Below are 22,207 nucleotides of genomic sequence, written 5' to 3'. Positions count from 1 at the left end.
AAATTCAGTATTAGGGCAGAGACACCAAATTCCAGGCATTGGACTCCATTTGAAACACTATTTCTAATTTTTTAAAAATTTAAATATTAAAAAAAAATTTTCAAGTGCTTTTAAGGGAAACAGTCTCCAAACTAAAACATGCTTTGTGGTCTTATTATTAGCACTCCATCAACAAACACCTGAGTGCCTACCATGCCCAGGTTCTCTGCTGCATTCCTCTTAGGAAAACCCTCAAGAATGTGGATGTCCTTGGGAATGGGAAGCTAGGTGAGTTTTTTTGGAAGACACATTTAAGTTGTTGACTTGAAAATAAAATGCACAACATGAGTTTAATATGGGACAAAATGAGGACTATAGCATAGGAGATAACATTTCAGATAACTGCCTCCCTGAATTCATCTCTTCGCTACCTTCTAAGAAATTCACCCTGTGGTTGATAGCTTTTTCACTGGACCTCTCATGTCTGCAATACAGGTTTCTTGTAGAGCATGGTTTGTTATTAACGATAAAACAAATTATAGTGTGCCAGCCTCCTAAACCTCAAAGTGCCTTACAGATGCATAATGAAGAATCAGGCCACCTGGACTCTGCACCCAACAAAGCCCCCTGAACCTGTAAGAAGCCACCTCCAAAAAAGAGTAGTTTTGCCTGCATGGTCTCCCAGGACAGCTCAGGCTGGCAATGGTACTTAGAGAGGGCAGATAAGTAACTGGAACTCTAATTCATGATGAAAGAACTTGACCTTTGGGAAGGCGGAGTGTTTTGATCTCATTTCTGCCAGTGACTTACCTGGAGGGATCTCTCTATTGCTCAATGTCCTGCTCAATAAAACTGATAGAAAATAATCTGTTTTGTTTTACCACCTGCCTGCAGCCGCCAAGAGACCAATGGCCCAACTCAGCCTCCTAAATGCCTTTTCTCAATCCTCACTCTCCTTGGTCTCTCTGCAGCATCTAGAACATATGACCAACCTCTCCTGAAATTTTTAGAAACTCTTTCCTCTTCCAGCTTTTATCATGCTAGACTCTCTGTCTCCTCACCTCTTATATATTCATTTTTTGGTCAATGCTTTCAAATTAGGCTGTCCACTTCTTGGTCCCTCTTTCTTGTTTTCCTCCTTGATCATTAATGGAATTGTCTTCCCTGCTAATAACAAGGATGACGGTGAACAAGTAAACTCTATGCTGGCTGTGTTTTACATTTGCTGTCTCCTCAAACCTCACTGATTCCCATGAACAGGGCAGGGCACCTCACCACATTGCACTGAGATCACTGCTTTCACATTCTGCTTGCCTAGATTGTCGCTCTGTGAGGGTAGGGACCTTGTCCATCTTAGCGCACTTTGGTAACCACCTGGCCATGGGAGGAGCTACAGCTAGAAATGGGTATTATTAGCCTTCTTTTACAGATAGCACTGTGTTTAATAGCTATCCCCGATGTTTGGAGTGATTTGCCCACAGTCACAGAGTTAAGAATGTCAAATATCTTCTAGTTTTCTGACTCCAAGCCCATTTATTTTCTTACTACCATAGTTGCAAAATATGAGGAAACCAGTACTTGTCTCTGTCATGCTGCATAACTGGCAGCCACGCTTCATAAAAGCACTGGAGGGAAACTAGAGTTTATCTACTACTGTGTCTCAGATGTACCTGATCATAAGCATCTCTTGAAGTACTTGAGACTAATGTTGGTTTCTGGACTCCACTCTAGTTATACAAATATCCAGAAGAAGGGCCTAGGAAATTGAATGTTTAATCAGCTTCTTCCTCTCTGTCATTCTAAACACACTGCTTCTCTGGGGCTGTTGGACCTGGCTTCAACTCCAAAGGAGGAGATGAAAGCTGTAATCCAAGAGGGACTCCACTTTGCCTACAGAGATAAAGGAAGACAGTCCCAGCTCCACATTTGTAAGTGATTCTTGGGTGTGTGTGCATTTATGCGTGTGCTCAGTCATTCTTTTGTATCCAACTCCTTGCAACCCCATAGATTGTAGCCCACCAGGCTCCTCTTTCCATGGAATTTTATAGGCAAGAATACTGGAGCCGGTTGCCATTTCCTATACCAAGGGGATCTTTCTGACCCAGAGATCGAACCCATGTCTTTTGAGCCTCCTGCATTGGCAGTTGGATTCTTTCCCTTACATCACTTGGGAAACCCTCAGTAAGGAAATCAAGCAAACAAATTCAAGCCAGTGGCTCTTCAAATGTGACCTCAAGTCCATCAGCATCACCCGGGAACTTGTTAGAAATGTGAATTCTCAGGCCCAGCCCCAGACCTATCGAATCCAAAACTGAATCAACATTGACACTGACTTCTCTTCTGCAACTCTTTCCAATGTTAATCAGCCATGGTTATAAAGAATTTAAATCTCTTCTGTTCTTGAAGCTCATTTTTTTTTTTCTTATTCTGAACGCAGCACTTCATAGATTTGGGTTTTATGTCTCTTGGTGAACCAGATAGTTGATGTTAACATTTCTTTAAAGGTATATTTAATAATTGGTTACTTTATTTATTTATTTATTTATTTATTTATTTACATAAAAGGGGTTTTATTTGCAGGGGAGCGGGACTCTAGTCAAACATGCCAAAGCCCATGTCGTCATCCGATTCCTCCGACTCTTCCTTCTTCTCCTCCTCCTTCTCCTCTGCTGCGGCTGGAGCAGGACCTGCAGCAGGTGCTGCAGATCCTGGGGCAGCGGAGACAGCCACAGCCCCGCCCGCGGGCATACTGGCCAGCTTGCCGATACCTGCAGAGACCCAAGGGGAGGTGAGCCCAGAGCAGGCGTTCCGCCTGAACGTCATCTCAAAGTGAAGAGACACTGTCCAGCTCGTTAGGGTCCATGTGAGATTCCCATTCTCCCAGACACTGGAATCCCCCCAGCACCCCTGCAGGTCCGTAGCGCCCTACCCGGGAGGTAAGCTGGACAAACGTGCTTATGAGCAGGCGGGTAAAACCCACCGTCCCGGTGTCCAGATCCTCAGCCCCAGCAGTGAGCTCATAGACACGGCTGCCTTTGCCCTGGACAAAAACAGCTCCCCAAAAGCTCAACTTCCAATCAAGTCCAGCTCCAGCCTGACCTCACAGGGCGGGGGCCTGTGGCCAGTCCTAGCCCCCACAGAAGAGCGGTGAGGCTTGTTTGCAGAATCCCACCGAGAGCACAGGCGCCCTGCCGTCCTGCCCGGGAGGTTGTCTAGAAGCGCCCATGGCGTGAACCCATGGCAACCCTGCTCACTCCGCTGGGTGAGGCTTCTAGGGTGCTCTGGTCCACAAGCGAAGCCTGGCAGGTCACAGGCTGACCAGCAGGGATTAGAATGGACCGAATAGTTGGTTATTTTAGTGCTTTAGCGAGAACCTTCTCCACAGTGTAACATCCGGTCAAGCAAATATGCAAATGTTTTAGCTGTTCGGTCACCATTTTATACAAATATTGTTCTGCACTGAGCTTGGTACAAAGAACTCAATTGCTATTTTTAAATAATTCTTTTGGCGTGGTCACAGTATGCCGACCAGAGGTCCTCCGTGGGGAATGGAAACCTCAGTCTCTCCTTTCTCTGTAGTCAGTGTGGCTGCCTGGTTCCCCTCAAAGTCCTGCGAGCCTTCTTCATCCATGTTGGCCCAGCATGTATTGATACCTTTTGTCTGCCTTTCTCACCCACTGCCCAGGTTTTTGAGACACTGCCCTTCCTGTCTTTCATTTCATTTGGTTGCAATGCCTTCAACTCATTCCGATTTCTGATTTTCGGTTTCCCAAAGTGCCGGTGACCCCATTTTCTGCAGTTCACTGTCACAGACAGGTGCAAGGACTTGGGTGTCCATCCTTCAGCTCCATTCCAAAGTCGAGTCCTTCGGGTCATCATTCTCCATCTCCCAGATAAAAGCTGAAGGCAGGTTCAGCAGACCCGGAGAACTCATGCGGATAAAACGGCAGAGGAGGAGAAAGGGCGTAGAAGCCAAATTGAATCACATGTGTGGGGGGTAGTCTGTTATTAACATGCATTAAGCACTTGGGCATGCTAAGTGCTTAATACATGTCAATAACTGTAATAATGAGACACATCTTGAGGAAATGGCATTGTGTTTATACCCTCCCCGCCTGGTAGCTATTTAACATGGTCAGTGGGACATCTGGACTCAGGCCAGTTGGTACCCAGTCTGATCTTTGCTAAGAGATGACTGCAGCTGCTATAGCTCAGGAAGCTCTTGTAATGATGCCCAGCGCCCAGCAGGGAGATGCAATTGTCCAGCAAATAGATTGAAGGAAACGACTAGGAATAGAGTTTCCCAGGCAGCATTTGAAAAGCTAATCCTTCCATTTCTAACAACAACTACAAAAGAAAATGAAGAAAAATGCAGTGCACTGTGAGAATCAATTGAGATGGGAAATATTCAATAATTTATAACACTTCTACAATGTGTTTCCTATAAAATTTAACCAAATTGAAATTTCATTTTTCTATCAGAGAATCTTCCTACCTCATAACTGCATGGCTATTAGGTATGTGCTTAGTTGGCTGGAAGACTGAAAGAGAAAACGATTATTGATGGGTTAGAGGTTTTCCATAGAGAGGGGCATTATTGAGGCGGTGTATGAGATGGAAAAAGAAACTTCTCGTGGCATCAGGTCATCTGGGTTTAATCATGGCCTCTCAAAATGATTAGTTTCATAATATTTGATGAGTTTCAAAATCTTTTGAAGCTTCAGTTGCATCTTATGTAAAGTAGGAATAATGATCCCTTTCCTACTCACTCTTAGAGCTAGTTTGAGAAAAATGAGATAATACAGACATATAGAAATGGATGTTCGGGTTTTGCAATAATAATGCTATGTAACAAACCCACAATTTTAGTGGTTTATAGCAATACTACGTGTCCCTCGGGGACTTTTAGACCAGCCGTGGCTCAGCTGATCTTGGCTAGGTTTCGTTTCAGTCCCCTTCGGTGCCTTTCTTCCTATGACCCAGGCCGCCGGTGTCATAGTCGTTTAGGTCATACTCTCCTCATGGCCATCGGCTGTGATACAAGAGAGCCAGTGGAACCTAACTCTGGCTGCTAAAGCTAAGCCTGGCAATGACACTCACTTAAGCTCACATTCCACTGATCAAAGCAAGTCACATACTCAGGCCCAGTATTGATGGAATAATGAAGTAGTCTCAGGTCATAGAAAAGCCATCCCCTGGATGGAAGGGAAGGAAGAATTTTGAACATCTACCAGAGTGCATAGAATTATTCTGAAAATCATAGGTAACATTTAGATGTTGGGGTGGCGATGATGATTACATTAGCCTTGCTGGGTCCATAGTCAAACTGTCTACAAAAGATAGATTTGGAGATTTGGAGGGAAAAAAGCATTTGAGCACACACTTCCTCCCATAAACAGTACAGTTCTTGATCACAGTTTCAAAGGATGCATCTTCAGTTGACAAAGCATGCATTTAATAGCCAAACAGATACAGGTTGAAAGATACTAAGACAGGATCTGATCAGGGAACACAGCTTCTTGATTCTTCTCAGTCTCTCACAGGAGGGATGTTGGAGTTAGGGAATTCTGCCGGGTCAGAAGGAGGAATTGTCAGGACATAGGCAGTTCAGAGGGAGGGCTCACCAAGCCTCTTCTGCTACAAGTAGTATCACTTGGAGAGCCTGAATGGGGTTCTCGTATAGTTTCATAAGCCATGTTACCTGGCTGTTCTATTTCCACAGCAGGTAACGTAATGACTAGTCACCCCACCTCATGCATCCCACCATGTACTCCTGGATATTCACTGTATCACCATGTACTCCCGTATGTTTATGGTATCACCATCAAAATGGCTCCTTTTTATTTCCAGCCACTTCCCTTATTTGCCAAGTAGATATCTAATGTACCAGTCACTGCTGATACATAACATTGACCAGATGAAGGGTACATGTGATCAGCCACCTCTTATGTTACCAAGCAGGAAGGACAGAGAACAAAGGCCCAGGCCAGAGCTCACACCCTCTCCATAAATGCTCCCTAAACTTGCAAGGACTTACAAACTGGAATAAACCATGATATTGAGGATCAAATTCATACATCAACTTGGCAAATAAGGGAAGTGGCTGGAAATAAAAGGAGCCATTTTGATGGTGATATAGTAAACATACAGGAGTGCAAAACACAAATGGACATTTCATACACAAGGGTGGGCCAACTATGTACAAATGTGATTGGAAAAGATGGGGAATCCCCACAGTGAGGCAAATGCTTATTGTGACTTTTCCAAATGGCCTTGATCCCAGCCTTTCTAAAACAGAATACACATCCCAACCCAGACCAATAACAACAAGCATGTAGAGAATGCACTTTTAATTAAGAAGACAGAGCACAGAAGAAAAAAGAGATTAAAAATGAAATTGTCTAGCATCTATATGTTTTTATACTACACTTGGTGCTGAAGACACACACATGAAGGTCAAGGTCCCCACTCACAGGAATGAATAGTCCAGTCTGTGTGTATAACCTCTGTGTGTACATGAAATCTCAGAGATGGGTGTGAAAACAGTAATTGCAAAACACAGTGGTAAGTGCTTGAATCAAGTTGATCAAAGTCATATCTGCTTTCTCTTTCAGTCATCATTTGCCCAAAGAAAACTGGAAAATGTGGGGGAAAGGACCAGCTAGAGCTGATTCAGATAATTCTCAGATTAGATTGAGTCTTAGATCAAACTAGACTACTCTGAGAGTGGACCTAGGAGTCCAAAGGAGATCAAAGTGAGCTAAATGGCTAGAAGAGCGGGGGGGAGAATAATTGTCAACACAAAAGTCTTTCTGAATTTTGGGTAGGGGGCATGCATGGTCTGTCCAAGCATCAGGTCAGTTCAGTTGCTCAGTCGTGTCCGACTCTTTGCGACCCCATGAACTGCAGCACACCAGGCCTCCCTGTCCATCACCAACAGGATGTGAAGATGAGGATGACATGCTCCTGTTCTCAAGATGTATGTGGTCCATGAGAGTTCTTGTGTGCATCTCATCTCCCTAACAATCTGTATCAAGCTCTGAGGGCCTGTGCTATGTTCCCATCCTTTTTGTACTAGTTCCAGCCTCTCGCAGAGTATGCACCCTGGAAAGAAACAACTACCATGAGAGATGAATAAAAAGAATCGGGAATGAAAAGAATATAGATGGATCCCAAAAGTCAGAAATTAAGCTACAGTCCTGGACTGTGATTGGTTTCCGGAAACATAAGCCCCTTGGCTTTTGTTTCTTGTCCTTGCCTCCAGTATCTCTGTTACCTGCTGAAAGCATGGCTTGGCCACCGTACTCTCTAAAGGGCCAGAAATGGAAAGGCACTGAAATGGTATCATGTTGTTATTCAGTCACGCAGTCGTGTCCAACTCTTTGCAACCTCATGGACTGCAGCATGTTACTGTTGACTTAATCCTCTGTTTGTCATTATCATTTCTGTTAATCACTCTGGGTGTGGGATCAAAGAAGAGATGATGGTGGTTTAGTGGTTTAGTTGCTAAGTCATGTCCAACTCTTATGACCCCGTGGACTGTAGCCCACCAGGCTCCTCTGTCCATGGGATTTTCCAGGCAAGAATACTGGAGTGGATTGCCATTTCCTTCTCCAGGGGATCTTTCCAACCCAGGAATCGAAGCCAGGTCTCCAGCATTGCAGGCAGATTCTGCACCGACTGAGCTGTGAGGGAAGCCCCAAGGAAGAGGAGAGGCGATGAAAGAGGAAAAGTAAGTCAAGGCAAAGGAGAAATGGTCTGGCAGGGTTTGACTGCTCAAGAGAAGAAAGTAAGAATGGTATCATGGAGAAAAGCATGAAGCTTAGATTTAAACAGAGATGGACTTGACTCCTGACCCAGGATCCTACCATTGAGCCATCTTTGCCAAGATAATTAATCTCCCTGAACCTCCACTATCTTACCTATAAAATGAATGGGAGGCTATCTATTTTGTAGAATTTTTGAGAGAACTTAATGAGGTGTGTATGGAAGTATTTAGTGCTGTGTCTGTAGGTAGTAAAGGACTGAGTAATCAACCCTTTTTTCACCATAATATGGTTGTTCTTCAAGTTTTTTTTTTAAAGATGGAGAAATAAAATTGATCAAATATAATGTGTTCCATAAGAAACCTTCCTCTCAGAAAAATTCAACATTGGTTACCATGGTCTATTTCTGCCCAAACCTACAAAGGCACATACCAAAAATCTCAGCCAGAGAGAGATGTCTTACCTATAAACTATTAAGAGGATTGCATGAGTTAATGCATGGAAGTGGTTTGAATGCTGCCTGGTACAGAGTAAGAGCTCAATTAACATTGCTGTTGTTATTATTATTATCATTTGTAATAGTATCCTTATTATCGGGTTAATTGGCCACACATATTTCTCCCAAATAGCTAACCAGTCTCATTATAGATGATGGATCCCAAGCTTTATAATTCAAAGGCTCAGGTGGAGAGAGGGTTCCCAGGAGGGAAGAACAGAAAAATGCATGGTTTGGCTCTAACGCCATTGTTTCTGATACTAGGACACTGATCCTCTTTATGGCTACCGGGAAAGTGCAGCTAATGTGACAGTCATTTGTGGACCGTTTCCAGAGGGCCTGCATTTGCCTTAGAAGGAGGCACTTTGGCCAGTTTCCAGGAGGATGGACAGAAAATCCCAGTGAGTGATTCAGGTTTGGGATTTAACCCGCCAAACTCTCTGGGAAGGAGGCCTCACTTAAAAAAGGAGGCTTTTTTAATATAGAGGCAGGAGATATGAAGAGCTGACTCATTGGAAAGGGCCCTAAAGCTGGGAAAGATTGAAGACAGGAGAAGGGGGCGATAGAGGATGAGATGGTTGGATGGCATCACTGACTCAATGGACGTGAGTTTGAGCAAGCTCCGGGAGATGGTGAAGAACAGGGAAGCCTGGTGTGTTGCAGTCCATGGGTCACAAAGAGTCAGACATGAATGACTGACAGAACAATGACAGGAGAGTTGTAAGAAATAAGGCACAGAAGAATATTACAAAGCATTATAATTATCAATGCTTCAAAACACAACTGTTACTACACAATTGTTTCATAACGGCCACTCTTTCACTATCAAATGTGGAACCCCTGTTTCTTCACATGCATAACATGTGGGAGAAAGTCACTACAAGACTCATTTCTTCACAGCTGGAGGTAGAAGAGGGTGGCTTCCCATGTCTTTATGAATGCTAGACTCTGCCTTAGAGGTACACTACACAAGCCTGGCAGGTTTTCTCTTGACATGTTTGATAATAATGGCTCATGAACTCAGACATGATTCTGAAGGAATTTTAGCTGGAAGGAAAAACGAAAGGAAGTAGGCTGAGAGAATAAATGTTGGTGACCAGTTCTCCACAGCTGCAGCAAAAATAAAGAGGATTCTCACCACCTGGGAAAGCAGTGAGGAATGCGGACCATGGATCTCGCCCATCCATGCTCCCATCCTGCCCAGTCTATTCCTTCTCCCCCAGAGAGTCTGTAGCTAGCATGCTTTACCTGGCCTCCCCAGTCTCCTTGAGGAAAGAACTTGAAATCAGGGCTTCCTTTGCAGGCTTGATGTGAGAACAAAAGACTCAGACAGAGACCCAAACCCAAAAGCCTTCTCAAAATATATAAGGGTGTGAGACCTCACGGCAGTTTAAGTTTAGAGAAAACTCTGGTTGGATATCAAAAGAGGTTGATGGTTTGAGTTGATGAAAAGGAGTTCTCAAAGCTCTAAGGAAGTCACCCCATCTTTGTTTTTTTATTTTTCTTTTTTTTTTTTTTCCATTTATTTTTATTAGTTGGAGGCTAGTTACTTTACATCATTGCAGTGGTTTTTGTCATACATTGAAATGAATTAGCCATGGATTTACATGTATTCCCCATCCCATTCCCCCCTCCCACCTCCCTCTCCACCTGATTACTCTGGGTCTTCCCAGTGCACCAGGCCTGAGCACTTGTCTCATGCACCTAACCTGGGCTGGTGATCTGTTTCACCCTAGATAATATACATGTTTCAATGCTGTTCTCTTGAAACATCCCACCCTCGCCTTCTCCCAGAGTCCACAAGTCTGTTCTATACACCTGAGTCTCTTTTTCTGTTTTACATATAGGGTTATCGTTATCATCTTTCTAAATTCCGTATATATGTATTAGTATACTGTAACGGTCTTTATCTTTCTGGCTTACTTCACTCTGTATAATGGGCTCCAGTCTCATCCATCTCATTAGAACAGATTCAAATGAATTCTTTTTAATGGCTGAGTAATATTCCATGGTGTATATGTCCCACAGCTTCCTCATCCATTCGTCTGCTGATGGGCATCTAGGTTGCTTCCATGTCCTGGCTATTATAAACAGTGCTGCGATGAACATTGGGGTGCACGTGTCTCTTTCAGATCTGGTTTCCTCGGTGTATGCCCAGAAGTGGGATTGCTGGGTCATATGGCAGTTCTATTTCCAGCTTTTTAAGGAATCTCCACACTGTTTTCCATAGTGGCTGTACTAATTTGCATTCCCACCAACAGTGTAAGAGGGTTCCCTTTTCTCCACATCCTCTCCAGCATTTATTGCTTGTAGACTTTTGGATAGCAGCCATCCTGACTGGCGTGTAATGGTACCTCACTGTGGTTTTGATTTGCATTTCTCTGATAATGAGTGATGTTGAGCATCTTTTCATGTGTTTTTTAGCCATCTGTATGTCTTCCTTGGAGAAATGTCTGTTTAGTTCTTTGGCCCATTTTTTTGATTGGGTCATTTATTTTTCTGGAATTGAGCTGCAGGAGTTGCTTGTATATTTTTGAGATTAATCCTTTGTCTGTTGTTTCGTTTGCTATTATTTTCTCCCAATCTGAGGGCTGTCTTTTCATCTTGCTTATAGTTTCCTTTGTTGTGCAAAAGCTTCTAAGTTTCATTAGGTCCCATTTGTTTATTTTTGCTTTTGTTTCTAAAATTCTGGGATGTGGGTCATAGAGGATCCTGCTGTGATTTATGTCGGAGAGTGTTTTGCCTATGTTCTCCTCTAGGAGTTTGATAGTTTCTGGTCTTACATTTAGATCTTTAATCCATTTTGAGTTTATTTTTGTGTATGGTGTTAGAAAGTGTTCTAGTTTCATTCTTTTACAGGTGGTTGACCAGTTTTCCCAGCACCACTTGTTAAAGAGGTTGTCTTTTTTCCATTGTATATCCTTGCCTCCTTCATCGAAGATAAGGTGACCATAGGTTCCTGGATTTATCTCTGGGCTTTCTATTCTGTTCTGTTGATCTATATTTCTGTCTTTGTGCCAGTACCATACTGTCTTGATGACTGAGAAGTCACCCCATCTTTGGAGAGCATAGTTCTGAGGCCCAATATAGTCCATGAATGGCGGCTGTCTCGGCCCTTAGTAGAAACATGCTTTTTGCCATGGGATTAACGGTGCCTCGGCCAAGGTCATATGGAACCCCAGGCAGAAACCAAGCCCCTGGGAAACTGGAGCCTGAAGGAATTATTGGATATGACTCCATTTCCACTGAAACAAATTTTCCCCTCTGCTTCTTCAGCTATTTGTTCTGTCAGCAACTTCACAGGTGGCCTTGGCTCCGAAAAGTTGCTCATCAAAGTATCATGATCAAAGAGAACCCATAGCACAGAGTAGAGACCACCTGCCTAGAAGACTCCTCCGTCAGCATCCTCCCCCTTCTATTTTTCTAGTCTAGAGTTTCACATGATTTTTTGTTCTTTTCCCTGATGCCAGCCCTAGGTATCAGTCGGTGTTCCTGGATTTAAGTGTCCAGGTTAAGAGAGTACATGGCCCGCCCATCTCACGGCTGGGAGGGCTGCTGTGGACACTCTTCTACACTTGATGTTTTCATTTCCACTCATCTTCCTCCCTCCAATGACGGGTGCAATAAGCGTCGTGACAGTAAGGCAGCCCTAGACATGAAGAAGGGTTTATCCTGAAACCAAAGGCTAAATCTTCACGCTCACCAGACCTGGCACAGACTTGGCTACCTCTGGGTCTCTATGTGCCTGCAAAATATGACTCCTGCTTTAAAGCAGTTGTTCCCCAGTGGCAAAGGCTCAGGGTGGGGGAGGGGGGTGTTGCTAAGATCAGATGTGCCCTGGTGTTAATGTTTTGAATTTACAAAATGTTGTTTGTAAAATGCACCATGGTGTTATTTCTCTTTCCTGGACCTATGAAATCCTGGACTCTCTAAGGATGGGGCTGGTATTAATAGAGAGAAACCTCAATTAATTTCAGAGCATGCCTTACAATATCCTCTCTGATACAGAAACCATGTGAGCAGAAGTCACAGAGAGACACATGGAGGCATTTAGGATGTCAGAAAGAGGGAGCTTTAACAATAAATTAGCTAAGCTAGCAACAAATGAGCTGGAAATGTAAAACATACATCTGAATCTCCTGGGTCAAAGGTAGGGAAGGGAAGAGGATTGATTCAGGGAGAGGGGAGTGCTCAGCGTGGTAAGAAAAGGAGAGGGAAAATGGCTGGAGGGCTTGGAAAGCAGAGACCTCACCAAAGGGGAGGAAACACTTGAGAGCAGAAAGGCCAGAGCTAGACTGTGCCAGCGGGCATCAAACAGACATGTGTGCAAGCCCGACAGCTGGAAAGAGGCTTCCAGCAGCTACGACTCACCCAAACACTCTGACCCATTCTACCCAGGGAGGCAGGAAGAGCAGGTGAAACGCATTCTGAGCTCTGTGCAAAGGACAGAATTAGCTTGACCCTCAGGGTCAGCTTTGCTGACTGACACGGGCTCTCTGTCTCTGTTCCTCTGCTGCTCCCATCCCTATTTTCCAAGGTTTAAATGACAGACACTCATGTGCACGCACACAGACAATACCCAATTCCCCCTTCAAAAAAGTAATTTGGGGGAGGGGTAAGATAGTTTACTGGGATGTATGATAGTAGTAGGTCTCTGTTAAGAGAGGCTCCCCTGGGTAGTCTAAGTTTTTCCATCTTGAAAAAAAGAAACATGTGATTTAATTTTTTATGTTGAAATATTTTTGACTGTACTAAAACAATTGTACATTTGGGTTATTATTTCTGTAGTTGAATTGATTTACTTTTTGTGGTACATCAGTAGCGATGGATCCCATTGTTTAGACGTTTTCTACCACAGTGGAAAATTCACGGGGGAGGGTCTGATTTACCCCAACACACTCCCTAAGCTTTTGCCTCCCTCGCCCTCCTGCTTGCTGAGATCTGAGTTTACTTTCTGGAGCTTTTGTGCCACAATTGTAGAGGAAGACAGGCCTGGCTAAGTGACACAGTGACTGAATGTCCTTCACCCTGATTAGTCTCTCCATCAGCAAGGTTAAGTGATGGAGAGAAAATTCTTTTCAGTTGGGGGAAGCTTGTTTGGAACATAAGGGTTTTGAGTAGAATCCCTAGAGAAAGGAATGGGAGATGATGTCAAGTGAGGGGGAAAAAGGTCAAGAAAGATATATGGAAGAAACTAAGATTTTTATCATTTTTGCTCCTTTTCTAAGAAGCAGACAAATACAAACTGTGGCGAGGAGCGTCTAATTCACATATTCCAATACTGCGTTACTCAGAAACTCAGTGTTTCCTTCTCAATTGTTTGGTATTACAAGCCAAGTTCATTCATTCAACAAATACTAGTTGATCATCTATGTACGAGTTATGGGGATGAGGTAGGTCTTAGATTCTGGACTTCTTGACAAAGAAATAGTCTATTATTCAGTGATTTTGTTGGTAAGAGCAACACTGTGATTGAAAGTAGATGATTAGATAAATACAGAGGGAGGATAATTCTCCAGACCCATGTATGTAAACTCAGAAAATCCCCAATTTATCAAGGATATCAACAGTCATCGTCCTATTGTCCTGATACACAATCTCATACTTACCACCCCCATTAAACATGCTCTGTGAATGCTTTCAGTGAAAAGAGACCATTATGTCTGAAGACCACCAAACTCTTCTTTACTCTGGCTCTGCTTGTTATGGAATTCTTTTTTATATTGAGCTAGAAGTTCTCTCTCTGTGACTCCCCCCACTGGTCCCATTTTGCCCACCAGAGTTACCTTGAATGTTTTTCCCACTTGGCAGTTGCTTCTCTACTGCAGGATAATTGCTATGTATATACTTCCCACTATTGACCCTCTTCTTAGACTAAACATGTCATATCCATTCACAAATTCCTTGTGTATCATGGTTTTCAACTCCCTTCACCAACCTTGATGATCTATAGTTTACCAACAATCTTCTGAACGTGTGGCAAAAAAATATACCAAGTATAATTCCTGACCAGCCTAGACTGGTCAGAGGCTCATTCCCCTTTGTTGAAGTATTCCTCCTTTATTAATGCAGACTAAGTGTGTACTAGAGTTTGTGGATTGCCTTCTCACATGATTGGTTTATACTAAGCTTATAAGAAATGATGGTTCCCAAGTTGGTCATGTCCATACCTGCTGTCCTTCCAGTCACATTTCTGCCATTTGTACACATTCACTTAATCTTTGGACTCAAATATAGGCTCTTTTTGCTATTACATTTCATTTGTTTATAACAAACCCATTATTATAGATGGTTGAGCTTGTTTGGGAGCCTTTTTTCTGTCATTGAGCACAATAAATATCTTTCCTAGATTTATTTGCTGGTCTGCCATGACCAGTATGTCACCTACATCCTTGACTAATTTATGATAACTGTTGAATAGTTTAGAGGAGAATGGATACTTGTATACGTAGAGCTGAATCATTTGTTGTCCACCTGAAACTATCACAACATTGTTAATTGGCTATACTCTGATATAAAATAAAAAGTTAAAGAAAAATCAAAGATTTCAAGAGAGGCTTTTCTATAAGGAATCCAAAGCATCAATGAAATTAACCTAATGACCTCTTTCCAGTCTGGAGCTTGACCAGTGGTGAACACTAAGCATATAAATCAGTGTTGACTTGATGACCAAGTAATCTGAGAGTTTAATAGCAGTGCAACTATTTTATTTTGACAATGCAGTTTCTGTGCAATTGTACCTTAACCTAATCATCATAGTTTGCATTAAATTTTTTTAAAAAATAGATTAGAGTTCCTTGTTCCTTGAAAAATATTGGTGAATGTATCCAAGATTTCCAATAAAATGGTTGGTTCAATGATTCCAAAGTTATTTTCAGGTATGACCCTTTCCAAATTTTAACTTAACATTTTTAATTGACTTTCAGACATCACAGAATTTTCTGTTTTGTATTATATTTATAATACCTCTCTTATGGTGGTATAAGCTACTTGAAGGCAGGCGCTGTATGTAGTTCATCTTTGCATTGCATGTAGAATCTAATACAGTACTTTAAACTGAATCACTGAGCTGGGATAAGTAGAGAATAAAACTACTGTCTTCCAAGAAGAAATTTAGGGCCATAGAGTACTTTGAGGTTGTGAGACAAAACACAATCTCACGAGCATAATTTTTCTTCCACATTTAAAGCAACTGTGTGTCCCTCAGCTTCGTGATCTCTGAATAAGCAGTATTTGCCTTTAAAAGAGCCTGAGGCTTCTCGTTCAACGCTGCAAACTTTTTTCTTAGTCTATTCTCCCCAGAAGCAGTAAGTTTTCCATCTAACCTGCCAGAGAATCGGTGTCTCCCACTCTGCAGTGATTGTCCTGACAAGGTCAATTAGTGTGTTAAAAAATGATGCAGTCACTTGGGGGCTGCTTTTCCTCTCCTGTTTCTCAGCAGAATGCTCCCGGCATCAATTCATGTGGAAGCTGCATTGCACCAGAGGGAAAAAAAAAATTGTCTATGTTGATGCCAAAGGGAAGTGTCCCTCAGGCAGAGAGAGAGAGAGAAGGGCTTACAGGTGTTCTGGGAGGCAGGGCCGCTCCAGGCAGATCAGGGTGACTACACAATGTGCTCGATGCCTGGGACTTTCCCCTTTGCAGTTTAAATGCCTGAGGAGATTGCTCGGGTCCCAAGCTGCAAGTCTAGAGTCAGAGAAATCAGTGCAAATGGGGGAGAAAAAATCCTCTCAGCGAAAGATTTTCGGAAAACCAGCCCCCAAAAAACACCTCTCTTGCTGACTGGTGAAGAGGATGGAAATTAGATCAAGCTTCAGTCGAACTCTAAATCCTTGTCGAGTTTTCTTTTGTTTTTCTCAAGCACAAGATTCCTAAGGGTTCACCAAGTCTGTCTATGAAATCGTTCTGTGTCTCCCAATGCCTTTTACTGGGGGCAAATGCTACTTAAACAACGTTTAACTACTATTTTACCTTTTGTGCTATATTTTTTCCCATCTAGAATAGAAGCTGTGATTTTTAGAACCAGGTTTCAATTATGGCTAGTGGCGCATTTTTCACTCCTGTGAAATGGTCAAGGTTACCCTTCAAGTCTGCATTTAAGGATATGAATCAAAGAGAAGAAGGATTATTCAGGACGGTCAAATCAGTCATTGTAAGATGGGGGTGGGTGCTTATGAGAGAGAATTAAAGAGAGGGAAAATGAAATCAGATTGAGACTCTCTTTCCTAGAGCACTTCTGTTCCAAGTGCTCTATTGTCATCACGTACATCTTCTCTTCTTTAAGACACAGCTGGTCCAGAGGGAATGTGGGGAAAAGGGGTTATCAGGGAATCTTGTCTCTGATATGAGCGTCCCACTATGGGTGGCCTGTAAGCCAGCTCTGCTCTGAGCACTGCAGGCAAGCCTGCTTACTCCTTCCTGTGGGTGGAGACCCAGGTGGTCAATGGACAGGACAGAAGGACGGTCAGCATCACCTGTCTCTAGGTCAGGCTTCAAGCTTAAGGGCCAGTGGGGCTTTCATTCCATAGGACTTAGCCGAGGTGGAAGCAGCCATATGAAGCAGATTTCACAGAATATAGGCCTGGGACACCAGCCACATAATAACAACACAAATCAGAGACCTATGAGGAGAAAGATTAAACTTCTCTTAACTCTGGGAAACACCACAAGGAAAAAATTAGGTCCTCCAAATAGCTTTCAGTATTGATCGAGAGGTTGACCTGACAAAGAACCGCCTAAAATCTTGTTTGCTGTTGCTTCTCTCCAGGGTCCTAGGATAATTTGTAATTCAGACTTGGAAAGAATCCTGAGCTATTTCCTTTAGATTTATTCTTTCCACATGTGAAACGAAATAATTAAAACACCTCATCAACTTTTAGAGCTTGCATGTAAAAAAAAAAAGACAAGGAATTGCTGATTGAATCCATATTCCTCCCAATCTTCTACTAATTTAATTTAATGTCAAAAAATTATTTACTATAATGAACAATAATTTTGCATACAAATGGATATTTGTCAGTGGATTTTTAAGTTATATTTGTTAGTAAATCATAATAAACCTATCACCCCCATTCTTATTACTCAAGATCAATTTCACAATACTTGAGGGTAAGAGGTCTCATGCATATTTTAGTTCACTTAAGGGATAATATTTCTGTTAGGCTGTAGGATGCTGGAAATAGCTGTGTACAGTATTCAGATGCTTTCATGTGCACACTTGCAATGGTCATTTGACTAAATTAACAAATTCCTTCTAATTATGGCAGTTGGGACAATTCCAGTTAACTTGTTTCTTATATGGCATATGCCACATTTATCAAGGTAAAATGGTTGAATCATATTGTCACACGAGTGTATGCTCCTCGGTTCTTTGTCTCGTCACAACAAAAATTTGGAGTGATGGACATTAAAGCCCCCTCGGCAGGTCACGGCTCTTGGAGGACAGACCGTGTTATAGCTCTTAAATAAATCAGTGTTACAGCTCAGTGTTACAATATGAAATTTCATGCTAGGATGTATCTAGCAGTCTAAAGAATCCTGTCTCTGATATGGTCAATAGGCAATGTCTTCTGGGAAATCATGGTTGACCTGCACAATACCAATTACAAAAATTTTTTTGTTTGTTTTTAAGTGTACCAAATGTCTCTAACTTTTCTTTAAAAACTCAAGAATAGCCTCACATTACACTTAGCCAAATCCTCTTGAGTTTGTGTGTATTTTCAACCTGCTTCACTTGCTAAAATTTTTCCTTCAAAGATGTCTTTAGAAAATCCACCACCTATAATCTTAACTCTAGCCAGGAAAAAAACAAGACAGCAGGGTCTATATGTCTTATTCACCTCTGTTTCTCCAGGGCCTCAGTCAATGTCTGTATGTTTTTAAAAAAAAAAAAAAAGCTTATTTTAATAAATTGCAATTTCTGGCCAGTAATCCCAAGAAAACAAACAAACAAAAGATTATGTATTATTGGGTTGGCCAAAAAGTTGGTTTGGGTTTTCTGAACGTTATGGAAACCCAAGCAAACTTTTTGGCCAACTCAAATATTTGTTTTAACCTTCTTCTTATATAAGATCTCACCAGAAGGATGGTAAAAATCTACTCTCAGGTTTCTTTCTGTGTGTATCATCAGGGTCACTCACTTTGCTAACCCTCCCACCCCCACCCCCACACTCCCCACACTGCAACTGGAATTTGTGTGAAACTGTTGATGGACACGTATCACCTCTAGAGTAGAGTCTTATCTCCTCATCGTGGCATGCAGTCCTTTTCTCCTGATCCCTCCCTGCACCCTCCCCTCCACCTGCCCACTTCAGCATTTTAACCTCATCTTTCACCGAGAGCTCTGACCCACTTGGTGTTCCAGCCACTCCCCAAGTCACCTTTCCGGTTGTGTGTTGAAGTCTGATCTGTGCTCTTCCATTTTCCCACCACACACTTCCACACCTCTGTCCTGGAATGCCTTTCATCCATACTTCCAAATCTAAGTTGGATGTTAACTCCTGAGAAGCTTCGAGATCACCTCCCCAGGACATCCTTTTGCATTCCTCAATTCCAGGGATTGTGAATCCTGGCTGTCCTGAATCATTTGGAAAGCTTGTAAAAATGACTGGGTCCCCCCAAGGTAAAAAAAACCAGTCATGGTATTTTTAGAAATTTCTCCATTTGATTCTAATAGGCAGTCAGAGCCCCTACTTTCTCATAATCTTTTTATTTCTCCTCACTTCTCACAGGCAAGGACAATGCCTTATCTGTCTTATCCAGTCTTCCCAGAAACTGCAGTAGTTCCTGCCATATAGTAGATGTTCAAGCATTCTTTGTAGATTCAAAATGAAATACTCATGAAGGTAGAGCTACCTTGACAGAGCTTAGCAAGTCCATAAATTCAATTTATAGTGAGTCCTATAGGTAAAAACTATTCATAGACATATTCTTCAAGGTTCCAATCTAGAGCTCAGGAAGTGTTTGATTTTATTTCTAACCTGGGTCATAATTCTAACTGAAAGCTGAAGCAGTGGTGAGGGGAGCAAGCATTTCTTTTACATATGTTCTCTAAAGGTAATTGTTAATTTTAAATACAAATTGGAAACCTGGTATGTCAACATGACAATATTAAGGCTATGACTGAAGAAGAAAAAAAAACTTAGGGAAAACAGTGGGGATCAACCCTCACAGATGGATAGAGAAAGAATCCAAGGGTAGAAACTTTTTAATGATTCCTCCCTATTCAAGTCACAATGCAGGCCCCACCGTCTCCTTATTCCTGTCCCCACCCCACGTTTGAATCCAGCTAATGCTCTCCGTACCTGTCCTCAGTTGGCGAGGGTTACAGATGGATGGTGCGGGCACTGAGTCACTGCCTCCGTGGTATGATTCTGTAGACCCATTAGGTGACCTCACTAAACCTCAGCTTGCTCCTTGGTTAAACATCAACAGCTTTCTTGAAGGGTTGTTGAAAGGATGAAACTGCTTTATACATACAAAGGCTTTAACTTGTGCCTGAGCCATAATAAATGCTTAGACAGTAGTAACTGCTACTATTGTCTGCTTGCTCACAGCAAACACTATTTCATCACATGGCAAAATGAGCTAATGCCTCAGACTGAAGCAGAAAGAAACTACTGGCATGTCTTTTGACCAAAAAACATTTCCTTATATAAAAACACAATTTTGCTTAAGTCCAGACATTATGACCTTTTGAAACGCATTATTGACAATCTACTTAACACACAAATTTAATTTCTGATCTGCAGACATAAGAAAGGAAGCCGTGTTCATTTCCATCGTAAAGATTTTAGGCATAGTATTCGAATAATTTAATCAGTTAGAAAAATAGAAATGCTTTCTGGGAAAAAAATTTTTTTAATTGTTTTTCAAAGCAACAAATATACTTAATATTTAAACACTATTCCCTTTGTAAAATACCTGTCAAGCAAGTGCTCGGACCTGGTGCACTGGGAAGACCCAGAGGGATCGGGCGGAGAGGGAGGTGGGAGGGGGAATCGGGATGGGGAATACATGTAAAACCATGGCTGATTCATGTCAATGTATGACAAAAACCACTACAATATTGTAAAGTAATTAGCCTCCAACTAATAAAAAAAATAATAAAAAATGAAAAAATAAATAAATAACATTAGTAAAAAAAAAAAAAAATACCTGTCAAGGCCAAGGTATCCAATGACTGAAATCAAACCATTTTCTCCTGAGGATTGTGCACCTTACCAACCTTTCTAATCAGGTTCTTCTGCTCTTGGAAAGACTAATTTGTCTTCCTTTCCTAGGCCTGAAGCAGAAGTTGGTGCTCCCTCCTTTCCTGAGTCTCTGCTGCGGGAAAGCCTCTCTGTGGGATGCCATTAAGTGCCCATGCATCAGCAGGCAGGTTCTTTACCACTGGTGATGGCAGGCTATTCAGACTCCTCCTGTCTAGTTTTCTATGCAGGTTCCAATCTCTCTACAAATCCCTCTTCCTGGATTGCCTTTATCTTGACTACAACATGGAGTGATGCTTTTACCTTCTGCTATTGTTTATTTGGATGCAATGTGAAGTTTCCCTGGATTGGTTTTGTGATTCTTTATGCTCATCAGTTCCTATTGAAGAACTCGCCCCCAAATGAGCACCCCAACACTGACACTATTATTTAGCCTGCGGGGTTTGCTGCCCACTGGAGTTTCTGAGGTCAGTAGGTCTGGAAAGTATGTACATGTTTTTGTTTACCCTGAACTTCCTTGGTTTAGGTATCACTTGTCCATTACACAGCTTCTTCCTCACCTTAGTATCACCAGTATTAATATACAGCAAAAGCCTTATAGTCAGCACACTATCGACGTGCCAATTATATGTCTAGGGATTTATTGTAAGAAAATAATTAAGGACATTGTCCAAGATTTCCTTTAGATGGAAGTTAGACTATCACAAAGAGTTTTATAGCAACACTGGAAATAACATAAAAATCTGCCTTTTGTTAAATACTAATTATGCTAAATTAACATAATGTAACTAATTTAGCATAGTAACAATTATTTAAATATTGGCCCAAACATATAATGATCTACTTTGTAGTGTACACAGTAGCATAGAATAGAATTTTATGGCTTAAAAGTTGTTTGTTAAATTAAGTGATAAACTAGGCAAAAAACAGTGTGAGTTAAAACAGCAAGACATCGATGATTGGCTACTTTCAGCCTGATGTGATATAGGTAGATAGGGAGATAGACAGAGAGATACTATATCAAGGCAATAATAAACACAAAACAACGTAGCAGTTTCCTCCTCTGGGGAAAAAAAGGCCAGAATTGAGAAAGTGAAGACCATAGTGGGAAAGTCGATGGAGTTGGTAATGATTCTATTCTTCAGTTGGTTAATAGGTCCATTTTTCAAGCGTTACTATAACCTGCATTTTTATAACATGCATGTATTGATTTGTAGGTATCAAATATCACATAATAAAACACTAAAAGCTGTATATGCCACATACCTTCATTTCCAGGGCCACTGCATGCAGGTATACCAGTTGTCCCCTGATAAGGTGGTACACCCTGGTAAGAGAATGTCTTAGGCCAAAAGAAAAGACGTCCTTTTCTAATTTGCATAAGAGTACTCTCTACTTGCCAAAAGAGGCATCTAAAGGGGCTGCATCTGCCCAGCTGGGGCCATGTTTTTAAAATTCGATTCCCAAAGAGGAATGTCTGTTTCTATTTCACACACAAGCACTACATATGCTGACGGGGGCAGGTATGTATGTATGTATGTGTGTCTGTATGTGTTCTATATATTTTTTAAAATGCTATCTACTGCTTTCAACATGAAAAGAAAATTTTAATGCGTATTTCCTGGTAAGTCATTTCCTTTCTCAAAGAGCACGTACCTTAAAAATGGACATTCAAATATGACACATACATCAGAAAATTTCAGATCTGACCCAGACCTTTGGGTTTTGACTTTGCTGTCTCCCTCCCTCCCCTAAAT

At 41.8% G+C, this 22,207-nt stretch overlaps 1 non-coding gene across 1 annotated transcript; it reads right to left on the bottom strand.

Annotated features, from left to right (window-relative positions):
* Positions 1-3,185: 3,185 nt before the first annotated feature.
* Positions 3,186-3,320, bottom strand: LOC139032263 (small nucleolar RNA SNORA52). The gene has a single exon (XR_011484800.1). It is a non-coding gene; the product is annotated as a small nucleolar RNA SNORA52 (small nucleolar RNA).
* Between the last annotated feature and the right edge of the window lie 18,887 nt (positions 3,321-22,207).

The sequence above is a fragment of the Odocoileus virginianus genome, chromosome 30 (genome assembly GCF_023699985.2).
Source record: "Odocoileus virginianus isolate 20LAN1187 ecotype Illinois chromosome 30, Ovbor_1.2, whole genome shotgun sequence".
NCBI classification, from domain to species: Eukaryota; Metazoa; Chordata; class Mammalia; order Artiodactyla; family Cervidae; genus Odocoileus; species Odocoileus virginianus.
The sequence above is the reverse complement of the archived record's forward strand: the minus strand, read 5'-3'. Positions and strand labels throughout refer to the sequence as shown.